This window comes from Anoplophora glabripennis, unplaced genomic scaffold, assembly GCF_000390285.2.
Source record: "Anoplophora glabripennis isolate ALB-LARVAE unplaced genomic scaffold, Agla_2.0 scaffold413, whole genome shotgun sequence".
Taxonomy (NCBI): Eukaryota; Metazoa; Arthropoda; class Insecta; order Coleoptera; family Cerambycidae; genus Anoplophora; species Anoplophora glabripennis.
Genome location: NW_019416581.1, coordinates 104,400 through 111,572, shown reverse-complemented (window position 1 = coordinate 111,572; position 7,173 = coordinate 104,400).

The window sequence follows — 7,173 nt, the reverse complement described above, 5'->3', positions numbered from 1 at the left end:
TTTCTTTGGAACGGTCCTGTCCGTGTGTTGTACGATGAGTTACGTGCTGTAGACCAGCCGCGTAAACAAATCGTCGTTGAAAGATAGAAAGATACTTCTCAATTTTTGGGGAGTTTTTCAATGCAAAAGTACAAACTAATTGTAAGAAAAATAGATATTAAAAAAAAACTGATATTTTCTTATTATAATAATTAATAGTAATTACTATCTTATATGCATTGTTATTACTGCAAGAGTTCGCAAACAAAATCACATCCGTAAGCATCTATAGTCGCCAACTGCGTGCACTAAACAAACTCCATTAAAATATTGAACAAAATGATATAAAACTTACCGTTTCTAGAGAAAATGTTAAAATTTATCCCCATTAGCGCGGATACATGCATGGCACCGACGCACCCAATTTTGACGAGTATTTTCCCAAATTTCAGGTATTCCCCTAATTGTGTCAGCAGCTTTAAGTATACGGTTTTGCAATTCTTCCACCGCACCGTAGTAATTGGAGTATTGTAAACCAATGACTTCAAGTGACTCCAAAGATAAAAGTCCATTGGAGTTAGATCGGGTGACCGAGGGGGCAACGGCACAGGACCAAAGCGTCCAATCCATCGCCAAGGAAATATTTCATTCTTGTAATCTTCTTGTTTCTTCAAACTTGTAATGCCACATCGTCCATTAATTCAGGCAACCGATTCTCCAAAAAGTCTGCACAAATATCATCAGGAAGCTGTAGTTTAATTTTTCTAGATTATACACGCCACACCCTGTATAAACAGTCAAATACTGAATAAAATCTACGAAGAAAAACTTCACTTTTTATAAACAAATTCATGTAACTAACGATCTGCAATAGCTTCAAACTTGATCGAAAGCTCATTTGAAAGATCAAAATCAGATTCTACAAAATTGTCTTAAATATCCGTAACTGTATCTTTAATAGTTTAAAAGTTATAGCTGTTTATAAATAAGCAATTAGCAAGACCTCCTTAAAAAAAATTATATATGGTTAGTTTTATTATTTTTTTCTCTATCTGAAAAAAATAACAGCACTTTTGAAGATTATTTATTAATATAAATTGTTAGGTAAATAAACAATAAATTTTCAAGAAAAAAAAATATTTTTCTGTAATCTTCTGGAGAATTGCAAATGATAAATTTGGAGAAAGAAGAGAATATATTATTTAAACAACCATAATAAGTATAAAAAAAACGATTAAAAACTATTAAACATTTTTTAGGATCTTTTTTTTAATCTATTATATCAATCATTTCTGGCGAAATTAGTGTGAATTATTTGATCTCAAATAATAAATAGTTATTTTTATGAATTTAAATAGAAACAATATGGCGATTACTGTGTTTTACTTAATAACGCTCGTCTCATAGCAACCACAAACGACCTGATGAAATTATTATTATTATTCATGAAAGAAGTATCGTACAATTTTAGTAATATAAATGAAATAGCTTTGTTTGCTTTTATGATAAAATTAAAATTGATCGACGAAAACATATGTGTTTAATTTGGCTGCTTTAATAAACTCGGCTGCGCCTCGTCTATTAAATACCAGCCGCCGCATTAATTCTTGTACTTTACTGCCCAGTTAAACAAATAACTATTATTAAACAGACTCTTTTAAAGGCCAATTTTTTACAGTGGAAATTATATAAAAAACTATTACTTTTGACAAGATCCAGATAAAATAATTTAGAGAGTGTCGAATTAGAACCCACTTCCTTCGCGCAAATTTTCGGTTACATAAATCTGAGGCGATTACAACTTGGGCAAAGTTTCCGCCCAAATGGATCCAGAAGACAATATAATTTTCGCGGATGCGTTAGTCTGGGGAGGACGATGATAAAGTTAATCAAGTAATGTCCTTAAATGCGTCGGCAAGTAATATAGGTGAGCCGAGCGGGCAAACGGTTGCGGAAGAAGGGCTATTAGCCGACAGTTATGCAGATTTGGGCCATCAGTATTCACATCGTCGGCAGAGCACTTCTCTGATTAACGCCCCTGGCTGATGAAGAGACATAAACAAGGCTGTTACAACGGTTCCTTTACAACTCTTTACTATTCCTTCGACGAATCTGGATGCTCAGAAAAAAGACGTTGCAGTATTATCACTATTTACGTAAAATAATGGAGGTCTCTCTTTGTGGACAACTCTTCTCTAAAGAAAAAGTTAATACAGAAACGTATACAGGGTGTTCCAATTAAAGCTTTCCACCTGGTAAATATCGGAATAAAAAAAAAACAAAAAAAAACTGAGACACCTCGATTTTCTTTTCAAGAGACATATAATGGCGTAAGTTTTGGTGTTTTGGAATCTACCCCTTAGGCAGAGTAGTAAAAAGCCCTTAAACTTTAAATGGTGCCCTATGTTGAGTGACACATCATTTTAAGCATTTTCAATTCTGCTCACGACGACATACGACTTTTTAAATTTTGGTTTGGATATGACAATAAAATCTTCACTTAAAGTAGAAGACAAAACATCAATGAATGAAGGAATGTTATTTTATTAAGTGTTAAAATAGGCTGGCCTCCACTTCCGAAAGAACATTTCGAAGCATTTCGGGCGTTTTCTGACGACATTCTCCAACGATTTCTCCATACAAAAATTTTTTTGATTTTCGTTTATTTGTCAATACAAAAACTTCAGAGTCTATCAGTTCAACTTTTTTAGCTGTTTTACTAAAAAACGAGACAATATTGCCTTGTCCTGTCTTGTTAAGAGAATATCCCGTAAAATCATCACAAAGTCTATTGAATTCCAATTCGTGAAAATGTTTTATACAATTGCTGAAAAACTGAAAATAGGCTACTAATACAGTGTTTTTAATGAGGTAAGTGGATTTTACCATAGAAGTGGAAGTTGCTATAGACAACGGGAGGTAAGTGTGATAACTTACCTCCCTATGGTAAAAAGCGATTCCGAGATATAAATGCATATTTTATGAACAAATAAATAGAAATATTTGATGAACATTACATTTTATTAATTATTATGAATGAAAATTTATAGTAATTGTACAGTTATTACATTTAGTAACATTTATAAAATCTGGATAATTATTCCCCTCGCGTTTACTAATTTACTAATTTCAGAAACACCAGTATTTTTGTTCTGGCACCATTCTTTGAAATTTGCTGCACTTTCTATTTGAAAATCACTCATTTAGAAATAATTTAATTGGAACACCCTGTATAGGATTTTAGTTGAAACAGCGAAACAAATAAGATAAAAAAAAGTTTAATTTATTATCTCGCAATCAATAAGGCTACAGAAGGTCTATTTCACACCAAAAACATGCTTTATCAGAATTGCTGAATAAATTGCATTTTTACAGCACCTGTATATATCGCTAACTTTAATACATGTTATTTTTATCCCACTGGCATTTCCATGACGAGCTTTTTTTCTCCGATCAAGAAGCCACTGAATATACACGTTGGATAAATCAAAAGTTTTAATTTTCTTCTAAACAAATCGGTGGAGTTTTGAGTATTTCCGTACCCCCGTAAAAATATTGGCCAATTTAAAAGCAAAACTTTCGGCATTTCAGCGTAATACCTTAAAGTTAATCAACCGGGGACAAATCAAAACAGGAGAGCGGCACAATGGCCCCTCAGCATTTGATTAAAGAGCCGACTCGAAGTCACTTGCAGTAGATAAATAAGCGTAAAATGAATTGGACTATGTCGTCTCATTAATTACTCGTAATTAAAACCCCTGTTGATTGGAGCAAACGCTTTATTTATCTTGTCACGCGAGTAAGATTCGTTGCCCCACTCTCCCGGACAGATACACTGGGAGACGATTTGCCTTAAAAAAATCAAAATAGATATCAGCAGTTAGCAATCCTGTGTGTGAGGTGGGATATCTAGATTTCTGGTGTTGAAGAACTGTTCCACGTGTTTCTTATTTATAAAACTGGAAACAATTGTTTTTAATTTGTTGACCTGCATTTTGAACCTTCTCCCAAAGTTCTTCACTAGTAATAGGAATGCCGCCATTAGAAACCATTTGTTTTATGTGTCTCTAGAGGATTTAAATCTGGACAACGTGATGACCACGAACAACTTATCCAACTCCTGATTGAGATGGATTCTGATGATATTGTTACAATGCACCATCATGTAGGAACCACATTCTTTGGCAGATATATAGTGAAATTTCTTCTAAACTTTCTGAAAACTGTAGCTACAGAATGTTTAAATACGTTAGAACATCTAGTCTGTCTAGTTTCCCCTCCATGCGAGGCGGTTAAAATAACTTGATTTACGAGNACATTTTATTAATTATTATGAATGAATATTTATAGTAATTGTACAGTTATTACATTTAGTAACATTTATAAAATCTGGATAATTATTCCCCTCGCGTTTACTAATTGTCACATTTTTCTCAAAATGATTTGACCGCTCCATTTCAGTCACCAGAGGCTCAATATTATCTGACTGATCCATTAAAACAGCATGATGCGACGTACTATTAGAACATGGAGTTGAAGTGTCATTGTAAAGAATCCTGTTGGTTATTTCATTTTTGTTAACTAAACTGTCAGCAACATAACTTTCTACAATTGTGGCTGATTTTCATCTACCATGTCTCTTGATTGCCGATGTTCTTCGGAATTAATGGCCTGTATATGTTTCAGGATGTTCTAATTTAAGAAACTGTGCAAATCTTATTAGAAATCATAGAAAGGGTATTCTTGGCGATTGGTCGGTTGTAACATCTACCTGCTTGATAGCGCATAAAAAAGCATGAAATTTCAGTTTTAATTTCCAATCTAATCTTCATATATTTCTTGAAAATTTCTAGGTGAGAAACAGAACCCATACGAGAAATAATTGTAAACGTACGTGACATACCATTTTTAGAATAATGTCATCGAAATTTTTGAAATTGACGTCCAAAATAAGTTTGCATAACTCATCAGAACGGCATGCTCCTCAATGCCTAAGACCGTCACTACCTTCATTAGTAAATATGTGTTATCGGGTGCCTGGACGAGAAAATCGTTGACTTGTTCTCTTCTAAAAACGTTTGACTTTTTAGGTGTATGGCCGTCATTCTTACGTTTCAAAAATGCTTTCAGATTGGGATATTTTGATATATCCATGTTCTCCTATATGAAAATATTTGACTTAATCATGAGTATTCACTCCACAAACTCGCCGGTAACTTTAAAGTTCTTGACTTCTCCATGAAATATGCTAGCAGTGACATTTCAGAAACACCAGTATTTTTGTTCTGGCACCATTCTTTGAAATTTGCTGCACTTTCTATTTGAAAATCACTCATTTAGAAATAATTTAATTAGAACACCCTGTATAGGATTTTAGTTGAAACAGCGAAACAAATAAGATAAAAAAAGGTTTAATTTATTATCTCGCAATCAATAAGGCTACAGAAGGTCTATTTCACACCAAAAACATGCTTTATCAGAATTGCTGAATAAATTGCATTTTTACAGCACCTGTATATATCGCTAACTTTAATACATGTTATTTTTATCCCACTGGCATTTCCATGACGAGCTTTTTTTCTCCGATCAAGAAGCCACTGAATATACACGTTGGATAAATCAAAAGTTTTAATTTTCTTCTAAACAAATCGGTGGAGTTTTGAGTATTTCCGTACCCCCGTAAAAATATTGGCCAATTTAAAAGCAAAACTTTCGGCATTTCAGCGTAATACCTTAAAGTTAATCAACCGGGGACAAATCAAAACAGGAGAGCGGCACAATGGCCCCTCAGCATTTGATTAAAGAGCCGACTCGAAGTCACTTGCAGTAGATAAATAAGCGTAAAATGAATTGGACTATGTCGTCTCATTAATTACTCGTAATTAAAACCCCTGTTGATTGGAGCAAACGCTTTATTTATCTTGTCACGCGAGTAAGATTCGTTGCCCCACTCTCCCGGACAGATACACTGGGAGACGATNCACTTAAAGTAGAAGACAAAACATCAATGAATGAAGGAATGTTATTTTATTAAGTGTTAAAATAGGCTGGCCTCCACTTCCGAAAGAACATTTCGAAGCATTTCGGGCGTTTTCTGACGACATTCTCCAACGATTTCTCCATACAAAAATTTTTTTGATTTTCGTTTATTTGTCAATACAAAAACTTCAGAGTCTATCAGTTCAACTTTTTTAGCTGTTTTACTAAAAAACGAGACAATATTGCCTTGTCCTGTCTTGTTAAGAGAATATCCCGTAAAATCATCACAAAGTCTATTGAATTCCAATTCGTGAAAATGTTTTATACAATTGCTGAAAAACTGAAAATAGGCTACTAATACAGTGTTTTTAATGAGGTAAGTGGATTTTACCATAGAAGTGGAAGTTGCTATAGACAACGGGAGGTAAGTGTGATAACTTACCTCCCTATGGTAAAAAGCGATTCCGAGATATAAATGCATATTTTATGAACAAATAAATAGAAATATTTGATGAACATTACATTTTATTAATTATTATGAATGAAAATTTATAGTAATTGTACAGTTATTACATTTAGTAACATTTATAAAATCTGGATAATTATTCCCCTCGCGTTTACTAATTTACTAATTTCAGAAACACCAGTATTTTTGTTCTGGCACCATTCTTTGAAATTTGCTGCACTTTCTATTTGAAAATCACTCATTTAGAAATAATTTAATTGGAACACCCTGTATAGGATTTTAGTTGAAACAGCGAAACAAATAAGATAAAAAAAAAGTTTAATTTATTATCTCGCAATCAATAAGGCTACAGAAGGTCTATTTCACACCAAAAACATGCTCTATCAGAATTGCTGAATAAATTGCATTTTTACAGCACCTGTATATATCGCTAACTTTAATACATGTTATTTTTATCCCACTGGCATTTCCATGACGAGCTTTTTTTCTCCGATCAAGAAGCCACTGAATATACACGTTGGATAAATCAAAAGTTTTAATTTTCTTCTAAACAAATCGGTGGAGTTTTGAGTATTTCCGTACCCCCGTAAAAATATTGGCCAATTTAAAAGCAAAACTTTCGGCATTTCAGCGTAATACCTTAAAGTTAATCAACCGGGGACAAATCAAAACAGGAGAGCGGCACAATGGCCCCTCAGCATTTGATTAAAGAGCCGACTCGAAGTCACTTGCAGTAGATAAATAAGCGT